Genomic DNA, 12,488 nt, shown 5'->3' with positions numbered 1-12,488 from the left:
AAAGCATGCAAAAGCATAAAACTGTAAGAATAAAAGACTTAACATTATTAAGATTGTAGCCACCTACTGCACATGCTCCGCTCAGGTGATGATGTCATCCAAAAAAGCGGCAGCATAAGCAGCTTACCAGTGCAGCACCTGTTCCATGAGGCGTTGAAAGGTGGCTAGGGCTACAAACAAGCCGAACACAAATGTGACAAATTGCTTCAAACCATACGAAGCGGAGAAGGCTGTTTTTTCCTTGGACTCCACAGACAAGGGAATCTGCCAGTAGGCCTTGGTTAAGTCCAGTGTCATGAAAAAGCTCCGGTACAGGAGCTCTTGGGAATATGCTAAACTGCCAGTAGTGCTGCTGTTTTTGCCACTGTTAGCTACTGTTTGCAATCATATGACCCCCTATGAGCAAGCACTTTGCACAGTGGAAAGGAAAAGCTCAGTTTTAACTGGAAGAAACCTCCAGCAGAACCAGGCTCAGGGAGGGGTGGCCATCTATCACGACTGGTTGGGATGAGAGAAGGAAGACAGGATAAAAGACATGCTGTGGAAGAGAGCCAGAGATTAATAACAAGTATGATTCAGTGCAGAGAGGTCTATTAACACATGACTGAAGAAGAAATACTCAATGCATCATAGCCCAGCAGCCTACACCTATTGCAGCATAATTAAGGGAGGATTAAGGGTTAAGATAAGATGGAACCTGATTATTTAAGACCTTGTATGTGAGGAGCAGGATTTTGAATTCAATTCTAGATTTAACAGGGAGCCAGTGAAGGGAAGCCAATAAAGAAGAAATATGCTCTCTCTTTCTAGTCCTTGTCAGTAGTCTTGCTGCAGCATTTTGTATTAACTGAAGGCTTTTCAAGGAGGTTTTAGGACATCCTCATAATAATAAATTACAGTAGTCCAGCCTAGAAGTAATAAATGCATGAACTAGTTTTTCAGCATCACTCTGAGACAGGATATTTCTAATTTAAGAGAGATAGCACAAATGGAAGAAAATAGTCCTACATATTTGTAGGAGATGGGAGGGTTCGCATGTCTAATCTGCTGATAATAAGTAACTGCAACCTTGTCAGGAAAAAATTAGCATGTTTACATACGTTTTCAAATGTTAGAGCCCTGACTGATTTATAGACGACCTGTCCCAGGCTTTACCCCGCCTCCCGCAAGGGGAGAACACGCAAACGCCACACAGAAAGTCCCTGGCCAGATGGTGGACTTGAACCCAGAAACATTTTGCAGTGAGCCAGCACCACTGCCACCACACCATGGTGCTGCCCAACATGTCAAATATGATTTAATTATTAAAGACTCAAATGGTTCTTAACTACACATACAATGTGTACTTTAGAATAAATAGCATCGGATGTTGATTGTTTCATGTTTTTTTATGACTTCTAGTCCCTAATCAGATTTTTTTTTGCTCCCATTTTATCAACTAGTGAATTAATAGCCAGGAACATGTGTATAATATATGACCCATACATTTTCTTGTACGCTTATATAACCAGGCTTGGGAGAGCAGTGTATCCATGCCTAGGGTCATTGGTTGAGATGAACGCTACACCCTGGACAGGTTAATGTTGTGACTAATGTAATATGAACATTTAGACCAGTTTAAAACAAACAGTTAACCTTGCATGGATGTCTGGGGAAAAAAATCCACATAGTCACAAGGAGATCATGCAACCTCCACAGGGAAAGGCCCAAAGCCAAACCCAGAATGTTCTCTTGCTGTGAGGCGACAATGCTAACCACTGTACATGCCGCCCAGTACATAGTACTGTGAAAATATTTTAAATACTGAAAATGTGATGTTCTGCTGCAGAAAGAATCTAATCCAAATCAGGATGTTGTTGCATGATGGAAAAAAAATCTTACCATCTGCCTATTTCTTCTTTGTAAAGTACTTCACATTTTGAGGGCGCGAATGCCGTGTGAGCAGAGTGGAGCACAGGGTATGGGAACACACAAGACATGTGCTGCTGTCAGCGCTATCGGCCAACAGGCGAGGAGTGCCTTCACTGCCCTCCTTGTGGAGCCAATTTTTCCCTCAGGAAGCAAAGTGACTCAGTAGTGGTTTGACATTGTTTGTGAGTGCATATTATGTGCGTGTGTGCATGTGTGAGAAAGAGAGTGAGGGAGGAGGGATACAAAGTAAGAACAGGAGTGTCCGTTTGCACATTGCATGCACACATTCCTGTGTATGTCTATTTGAATACATGTGTTCAAACATTTTTAGCTGATCTTTACATGACTGAGTTCCACGACTAGCATGCTTTTCCCAGGTCAGTCTAAGGTTTAGCAGCACCCTGAAATATACCTCTCATTCCTCACCATAGGAAATGTTTTATGACAGTTAGTAAAGACTTCACACCACAATGTCCCAAAAGTAAAGTCTAACAGGAGCATGAAGGGTGTTATCAAAACCAGACTGCACAGTGTCAGACTTGTCTCCTGGATCCGTAAAAATTTTTTTGTTGTATCTTTGGCCAAACGCAGCCAGTTACAACTTGACGCATTAGGTACAAATAATTTAAACGGTCAGTATTTCAGTAACACACACACACACACACACACACACAAACTAACACTAAAAACATCTTACTTACAGCAAACGATGCAGATAGTTTTGGTTTTATGTACTGAAGTTTTGAAATATCCAGCGAGTTTTCCATCACCACCCCCGATACAATGGAGGTGACTGGAATTCTGCTTGCGGTGCTTAAAGTGTTGAAAAATTACAATTGAAAAACTTAAGTGGAACATCTATTTCTAGAAAGAATGTCTTGGTTGCTCAGGATAATCCACAGACCTCATTGTGAACAGTTTTCATTGGAACTACTTTCTACTGAAGAAATAGTCCCATTGCAAGTTGTCCAGTGAGGTCTGTGGATTAGCCAGTGTGACCAGGATTTTGTTTCTGGGAAGAACCATTGCTGCTGATGTTTTACAAATGCAAGCCCCCCGCCCGCCAATTCTGTGTATTGTGGTGGTGGCAGAATTTTAGGAAGCTGATATCTTAAAAAACTTTACAAAGAAAACCTTTTTTTATCGAGACATCACTACACAACATTACACAACACACAACACAACACTGCTGCATGCATATGCTTAGATTATTAAATTTTTTTATTATTTATTCAGTTTTCAGTTTTATTTGTCATATGCAAGTTAGCACAGGGTCAACATCGCAATGAAATGTATTTGACGAGCAGAAGACAGTCACTCAGCAGAATGGTACAGTAGAAGAAAAAAAAATAAAATAATAAAAAGTAAATAGAAAAATAGTCAAGAGCAAAATATTAACAAGATGTAGTAAAAGAAAAAAATGAGAGATTTCCAGTTAACTGACTAAATATATATGTGTATATATAAATCTATGTACACACTAATGATTAAATAAAGAAAATCTTAAACAGGAATGTGACGGTGGGGGGTGGGGGGCAGATGAGATATTGCACAGGAATGAGCAGCAGTACAAACTGAACAGTACAATTTATTTATTTATATCACTAGAGACTAGAGTTCAAAATAGTAGTGTATGGACAGTGTGATTTTTAAAAATAAAAAATTTGATTTTATGTTAATGTGTCTGTCTGTGTGTGTTATTCTTTCTGTCTGCAAATTAAATTCTGATAAAACTTTGTAGGTGTGTACAGTGGGCTCACGTTAATGGACAATGAACATTTTTGAAGGTCAACTTCATGATTTATTGGTTGAAAACTGACAAAGCCTTATAACTTAGACAGTATGATTCTTACAAATGGGGTGTATATTGTCAACATACAATAAAGATTTAAAATAGCAATTCTTATTTGACCTCTGACCTCTCCTTAAAGATCAAAAGCTTGATCTGAAGGTAAAATTGATAACAATGCTAAACAGAGCTTACTGCCATTTTTTGCATTTATGACATTTAGGCATAGAGGGAACAATATATGAGGATTCTAAATATCACTTACTTTGGACCTCTGACCTCTTCTTCAAGGTCAAATAAGGTCAAATTTTCTTAAAATGTATTTTATCCACGTCCTTTATTTGTAGTGGTAATATTTATAAAATGATATTGTTATATGGGGATTCTAAACATCACATTATAGTTTGTGTCCAAATATCATGTCAGATTTGACCTCTGACCTCACTTTTACGTTTCAGGTTGACCTCACAATGTCTTCTATGTTTAAAGAAAATATTGTCAAGAGAAAGTAAATGAGCTGCCTAGGTAGAAATATACTGTAGTATAATATTTCATAAGCAGTGGTCATTCATCTCCAGTTATTTAAAAATTAATACCTGTTTCAGAAGGTTTCTGTAATTAAAGTAAATATCTGTACCGCTTCCCTTTCCTCATTTTTACTGCATTATAAACGTCTTAAAGTATGTTTAAAAAGAACAAAGAAAACCAAATGAATATATACAAAATACTAAATTATTTCCTTGAAAGTAAATACTGCCTTGGCAGAGGTTTGTGGTCTCTGAGATTTTGTTTAAAGTTTTCTATTGATAGTGTAATAATAGTGTTGTGAAATGATATGTTAAACTACAAGCTATAATCAATAGCTTTTCTAATTTGAAATAATAAGCTGACTGAACTTAAACAAGCTTAAAAAACATTTTTTTTAATTGATTTTTTTTATTATTTAAAGACACTATTCAGAATGGAAACTTGTTGTGTCTTCAGTTAAATTCAGTGTCACTCATGTAGTGCCAATTCACAACAGCTGCCTGAAGATGCATTAAAGTTTTAGAGAGAGAGAACCCCAACATTCACCTGATCTCCTACTAGTATACACTTGGAGACGGAGGGGAGGAAATATTCCTTAACAGTGACAAATCTTATGTTTCATCATTTTGACCACTGTCATTATTTATGTTTATGATTTTCTTGATCATATTTGGACAAATGTACAAACAAACAAAAAACAACAACAATAAAAAACAAACAAACAGATAAAAATACAAAACATCAATGCTGCAAAATCCCGAAAATGATAGATGACAACATGGCAGCTATATCTATAATTTATTTACAATCTGAACCGTTTAAGGAGTCCCAGCATGGATACAAACTTTTAGTCTTGTTGCTATTAGCATAGCTTACAGTTATGAATATGCCAGTACAGTTATCATTCTTTTTCTAACCTTTTTATGTGACCTTATATTGCATGATTTGCAATTTACATAATTTCTTGAGTGTGAGTTATGCAATTTAGCAAACAAGCTTCTGATACAATGCTTCTTTCTTTCTTTTCTGGCTGACTGATTGGAAGTGCAGATTCACCTTCCTGTGCCTGCAGACAGCAGTTCTGCAGCAGAAAAGCAAAGTTGATGTGTGACCTTAACACGCATGAGCTCACACTGTAATTTGATGTGAAATAGTCTTTCATATAACCAATCTCCAGAGCCATAAAACAAATGGAGGTGTTTTCCAACATATCAAAATGCTTTATGTTTTTCAAACCGATATTTAATATTCTTCAGAATTTTATGGCTGTGTATGACTGTCGGGGTGTATCTCAAGTGCACATATTTCAATGTATTTTTCACCCAGAGGTTTTGGGGGGTGTGAGTGTGTGTGTGGAGCACTACAGCATGAAGTGATCTCATTCTGACTGTGAACCACCCTCTGGGAATCCCCCAGCTCTGAGTCTCCCAAATGTTTGAAGGCCTCTGCATCCATGCTTGTGTGTGTTAGTCTGTGTAGCTTTGCCATTTGCTGAGGTAATGGTCTTCCTTCGGGGACAGCTCATCCTCCGAAACAATGGCTGGGTGGTCCTCTGACAACTGCTTGAAGGTAAAACAACTGGAAAGAAAGACATTCTAACAAAACCCTCAACTTAATTCCTAAAAGTGGACCTGTTATGTTTTGCTTATTTTTTTTAATACATAGTTACAGTGCTGGATGTTCATATTAAACATGGCTAAAGTTTCAAATAATGTGGCCAGTATGTGTACAAATAATATCTGTGTGCCAAAAACTCAGGCTTCAGACTACTATTGTCGCTTGTTTGTCACCATTTTTTTCTACTCTTGGCTTTGTAGACATGCTTAATTTGGGAATCTTAAGAACAGCTCTGGCTGTGACTACATAAACTCCGCCCACCTGCTGCTTAAACCTTCTCCTTGCAACTGCAAACTTTAAGATGGGGAGTGAACTAGAACAGCTTGTTTCTACAGTAGAGTGTATATGAAAGTTGGATATAGTCTTCTTATCTGAAAGTGAAGTAGAAGTGCCTTGAACTTGAATCTTTTAATGGGCGACAGTGGGGTTAATTCTCCATCCATCCATCCATTATTCCCTCCATGAGGTAAGGAGACTTCATTTCTGAACACAACCCTGAACCAGTGCAATGTGTATCCGAATCAGCCTATTATTTGCCTTATTTTAAATCAGTCTGCAAAGAGGCTGGGCTAGTGACCCTAAAGTCAGTGTTTTCCTTCCCCAAGCTACTCACTTCCAAGGACACTGAATTATCCTTTTTGAAGACTGATTACTTTGAACTTGTGCTAGAATATGAAAAGACTGGTTCTGTTTCCAAGCTTGTGATTACTATGACTGTCTGCCCTCTGGAACTCCCTCTGAAGACTTTGGGCCCCACCTTTGCATGTTTCTAAGATTGTTCTTCCACCTGAGCCATCTCCTCCACCTGTTCCTGCTCCCAGGGTGACCCAGCTCTCTCCAGCACCCGTACCAGTTCCTCTGGTGGGGGTGGCTGGTGTTCAGCAAGTCCCTGCAGCTATTCCAGTTCACAGGATGAGGCCAGCCGAGACCCAGTCCGTCCCAGCATCCAGGTCAGTTCCTTGGGTGGGATCAGTTGCTGTCCACCATGTTCCTGCACCTGTTCCTGTCCATAGACAGAGAGTTTCCAGAGGTCTGCACTTAACCTCCTGGTCCTACTCTGCCCGAGTCAGAGGTGTGTGCTCCGCTGTCTGGTCCTGCTCCCCCCGAGCCAGAGGTCTGTGCTGTGCCATCTGGTCCTGCTCCACTCGAGCCAGAGGTCTGTGCTCCTAGTGTTTCTATTTCCTTCAGCCTCCTGAACTGTTCCGTCTCTACCGATGGTCATGCGGTCAGCCCCATTACCTGCACTGTCTCCGCCCCTGACCCCACGGGCAGCCTCTAAAACTGCCCCGCCTGCACTGCTGGCTATGGTGTCATCCTCAGAGATGGGCAGTAACGCGTTACTTGTAACGCGTTACTGTAATCTGATTACTTTTTTCAGGTAACGAGTAAAGTAAGGGATTACTATTGCAAAAACGGTAATTAGATTACCGTTACTTTCCCGTAGGAACGCTGCGTTACTGCGTTACTAAAACCGTGATTTTTTTTTGCGAGAATGCCTCATGACAGTGACATAAGCGAGTGCGACGTTCGCGACAACAGCTGTGTGCAGATCAACAATGGATCATACATCGAGTGCGGGAGAGAGTATGAGCATGCAGCGTTTAAAGCGTGGAAGTACTGACCTTACTTTAAGTTTGATTCCATAAAAAGTGACAAAAACATTAGCATCCGTTGTGCGTAGGAAGAAAACTTCTTTTTACAGCGAAAAAAACCCCTAAACTTCCAAGCAAGCACCGAGTGCGCTACCACGTAATGGGAAACTCACAGAGAAACTCGCGGATTCTTCCACTAACCGCTGCGGCACACCTGCACCAGGGTAAACCTCTCCTCGCCACTCCTGCTTTACAGGTGAAAATAGAGCAACAGGACCACTGAGTCTTTGATGTTATTTATTTTCTGCTGTGTTTTACTTGCATCTATTTGAAAGACTGAGTGTAAACACACAAAAAAAATTATTTTATGTGCTGGAATGTGCAGAAAATAGGTTTAAAACAAATTTCTTCCAGTCAGAGAATGTTGCATATAATTAAATTTTTGCTTGATGCATAAAGTTAAAAGATTAAAACTAATAAAACAAGTTTTAAAAAGAGACTTTTCCATTTGATTACATTTTGTATGATGGATTATGCAGAAAAAAGTAGAATTGGGCTGAAAGATCTATCGCTTTATCACCTACTCAGGTTGTAAATCGTGTTTTTAAAAAGTAACTAAGTAACTAAGTAATTAATTACTTTTGAAAATAAGTAATCAGTAAAGTAACGGGATTACTTTTTGGGGGAAGTAATCGGTAATTAGTTACTGATTACTTTTTTCAAGTAACTTGACCAACACTGGTCATCCTCCATGACTTTCTTTGTTTTCGGACTCGCTTGCTCCCTGTTTTTGGTTTGGACCAGTTCCCTCAGTCCTGACCAGTTCCAACTGCCTGAGTCAAGTTGGACTCTGCTTTTTGGTTAAGGACATTTGGGAGCCGTTCTTGAGAGGAGGGTACTGAAATGCTGATTCTCATTCCTACCACTTCACACTTGGCTTTGAAGCTGATGATGAACCCAACAGAACCATATCAACTGCAAAAAGCAGATATGAGATTCTGAGGCCACCAAAGTGGAAGCTTTCTGACACTTTTTGCTCCATGAAATTCTATCCATGAAAATGACAAATGGGTGATAATTACAAAGGGCAGGCGTATTGAAGTCCAACACCCACCAGAAACAAGTTCAACTTATTGGCAGCAATGCGGGTGAATTTTTTTTAGAATGATTGTACAAGGACGAAAGGCTTATGGCAAGAGCTGCAAGAGACTCATAGTCATTGCAATAGATCTAAGTCTGTGGGAAAATAATTGCGGGCTCTTCCGTATCTGTCTTCAGTAAACACTTTCTGGTGCCAATTGCTACTCTCATATTGTGCAGAATGCAACATTAGGTTCATTTTGTAAATTATGCTTATTACGAGTGTCAGAAAGGTAGATAAATTAGGAAATCAGGGTATGCCCATTGCCTAACAACTTGTCAGTCACAAGCTGGCCAGTGAGAATGTAATTTCCCTGTAGTACTTCACACTTAGATCCCCCCTTGCTTACCAAACAACAGCATGGTAATGGCAAAAAATAGCTTGAGGTTTCATAAAAGAAATTCACTAACCAATGAATGATGTTATCCTATGTACAACCATCTTTTATATACTGTCTACAGGCTGCACCAAGGCTCAGCATAATAATGATTATTTTGAACTGTGAAAGATGCAAAACGGCTCTAGCAGAGTCCAAGAATAAGAATGGAGTTGAAAATTCGTGTAAATTCCCCCTATTTAAACAGACTAAAATTTTAACATCTGGGAAGCCTTACAGAAATGCATGTAGATAATAAATCTGAAGTTCAAGGTTTTGAAGTATTTCAAATAAATATCTGATATCATTGGAGTCACTCACTCACACACACAAATGCATGCAGGCTTGCAGTACACACCTAGCGGCCAACAAACAGAAACCCAAGACCTGCATGAAGAGTATTAGCATGAGAGTGAAAAGGCAGTTCTTCCTGTGCACACAGTGTTCTCTGACTCATCTCTGTTCAACAATAACAGTATACCAACGCCAGCAACCAGACAGGAAAGGATCAGTATCCCTCACTCCAGTGGGAGTGATGTGGGAGTTTAGCGTATTTACCTCTACATGTATCATCTCAGCACATGTGTGTCAAAACATGTGTTTCTTTTGTGCAATTTGAATTATATGCTGGAAAAAACTCTCTGCTTTGAAGCTCTGGGACAGAATCCCTTTGCTCTTGCACCTGCCCCCTTCTTCCTCTCTCCTGCTGGACCAAACCTCCCCTGCTACAAGCCTTTGTCTGTTTCTGATCTCCTCCTGCTCTTGAAAAACAATTGTTCCACACACAAGGATCAGAAACATGCATTCATACCTATAGTCCAAAGTAGGTCATTTGTCACAGCCAAAATGACTCATAGGAGTCTTTTTATGAAGCTGTCAGGGCTGTGGTTGAGGTTATGTGTTGTGTTGGTTGACTGAAATTACAAGGTTAAAGTTATGCAAAGATTTACTGTGATCGGATTACTAAAACAGTGTCACTGTGTATCATGAGCTAAAGCCAATCAGGCATGAAAACTACATAACAGTGTATTTTTGGAGGCAGCAAAATAAGGCTGCCACTTCGGACTTATGATAAGGTAAATGTTTTACAAGGTTTTTAGCCACACCTTTTAAATGGGCCCTGCACTGCCATGTGAGGCATTTAAAAAAATAAAATTAAAGTGTAGGATTGGGGGTCCCTTTCCCTGCTTTCATACCCACATTATAGCATGCTATGTGGACAAACACAATATATGTAAAAAAAACTGTTTCATGTATTTCATGTATAGTTCTTATTTCTTATTCTTATTTCTGTTTTTTATGGTTGAACTTTAATTCTTATTTTCATTTTTATTGGGAGTGGCCTTGGAAGTTATCAGTTTGTCAGCTGTTATTCTACAACTTTGTCTGCATCGTAATCATAATTTAATCTTTATCTTTAATGATACTCATGCTACTTCTGTTTTTCAATTCAACTGTACACTTTATATTGTATGGTACACTCTACCCTACAGTTTTAATCTGCCTTAAAAACTGAAGTAGCCAAGTGAAGACCACTGAACGAGAATATGGCACTGTTACTGAATTCCTGCAAGGCTAAGATATGATCCATCATCCATCCATCCATCATCCATCCATCTGACCATCCATCCATCCATCCAGTAGACACTGGTCAAACCATATGCTGCATATAAAAGGTGGACATAGCTTCCATGGCGTCACCATTGTGTAGGTATTTTGACTGACAAGTTAACAAGATAGAATACAATAAATGTCACCTTATAATGAGCGTAAATTACAAAATAAGCATTACGTTCCATTTCATACAACATGATAATGTTGTATGAAATAATAATTGAAATAATTGAGGAAGGAATGTTTACTGAGATTACAGAGCAGAGGAGTCCACAACTGTTTACCCAAGAGGAGTTGCCCTCTGCTGGCCATTTGAAAGAATACAGGTTTATGGTACTTCTTCACTTGTTTCACTTTTCAGACCTATATGCTACTTACACTGAAACAATCCTTGACCTTAGTAAACAATTTCCTGGTGAGTTTGTGGTCTCAGTCACTAGTTTAGAGTCTTACTTAATACAACTTATTGTTCATGTTCATTTTGGAAATGATGGTCTACATTAAATCTTTATTTTTCACAAAGGACAATAAAGTGAGGTATGCCTCTGGGTGGCGACTGACAAGTTGCTACCATATGTGCATGCAGTGTTCCTTGATTTCTCCTTCACATCTATCATTTCAAAGCTGTGCTAACATAGAGAGTGAGAGCTAGAATGGCCAAATTGCAATTACCATTTAACCAAACTTGCATGTCTTTGGACTGTGGGAGGAAACCAGCCAAGCACATGCAGAACATACACATACATCTAGGGCCATTGGCCCTAGATGACCAGGAGGATCTCCAACTCCTGGGCAAAATATTTACCTCTTCAAGGGTAACTCAAACAATACCCTTAAAGACGTAATTGTTATATGACTGACTGGCTAATCTGTTTTAGTTACAGTGTATCAGCTAAACACAGAGTTCAGTTGTGACTAAATGTAAGAAACGTTTTGTACATATAAACTGGCCGACCAAACAGCTGGGTAAAATTTTCTCCCTAATTAACTTTCTGTTTTGCTTTGGTGTTTCCCGTGATATTTGTCAAAAGTGTGAACCAACCTGACATGTCTTTGGAGCTGAAGTCATGCACTCTGCGTGCCCATCCATTCATCCAAGCACCCTTCTCTAATATAGAAGTCACGCTACCTTCTGCTTTGGCACTGAATATAGACACAGTTGTTTTCAGCTGTCTGAACGAATGACTAATTCCGCTGCCTTTTTTTTCTTTCTCAAAAGGCCAGTCTTAAACAGACATTAATTCATTGCAGCAGACACAAAGATTGCCCAATACCCAATGTTTCCCTATATATGATATCATAAAGTGCACGACCCTGCAACTCAGAAAAAAACATCCAGTTTCTTTTCCAAGCAGCAGGTTGACTGATTTATTACTTTCCAAAGTAAAACAAATCATTCCACATCCATCTATTTTATGTTTTGGTCTAGAAAACATAACTGTAACTGTAAACGTACTGCTATGATCTGCTCTCTGCTGTTTACATTTGATGTGAGCGAACAGTCCCGTAAGAGATCCACACAGCCCGAGGAGACATCACCCGATACCTTCCCACACCAGTGTCTCATCAGCTCCCAGATGTTCACTGAACTGTATTGATTAGGCAACATATAAGTGGTGTTTCCCCACCTCTCACCCACACAGGCACGTACATAGCCAGTTCATTTCAAGATTTTTCCTGTTTTCTTGATAGTGATACACTCAAAAGGCCTCAAGGCTTTCCAAAAACATTTTCTCTTACTGTATTTGTGACTGCTGCACATTATGATCTAACCTCATCATTCCCCACCCAGAATTAACCGGCACTCAAACAAAAAAAACTTTAATCCAGCTGTTCCTCTAAGCAGCCTTTAACACAGTCTGTTGTAGAAAACCGATTTTGGGATTAAATAAAAAATATGATTGAGTGGTTGCAATTTTT

This window comes from Perissodus microlepis, chromosome 16 (assembly GCF_051167445.1).
Source record: "Perissodus microlepis isolate ML-2025 ecotype Zambia chromosome 16, ASM5116744v1, whole genome shotgun sequence".
Lineage (NCBI taxonomy): Eukaryota > Metazoa > Chordata > Actinopteri > Cichliformes > Cichlidae > Perissodus > Perissodus microlepis.
The sequence above is the reverse complement of the archived record's forward strand: the minus strand, read 5'-3'. Positions refer to the sequence as shown.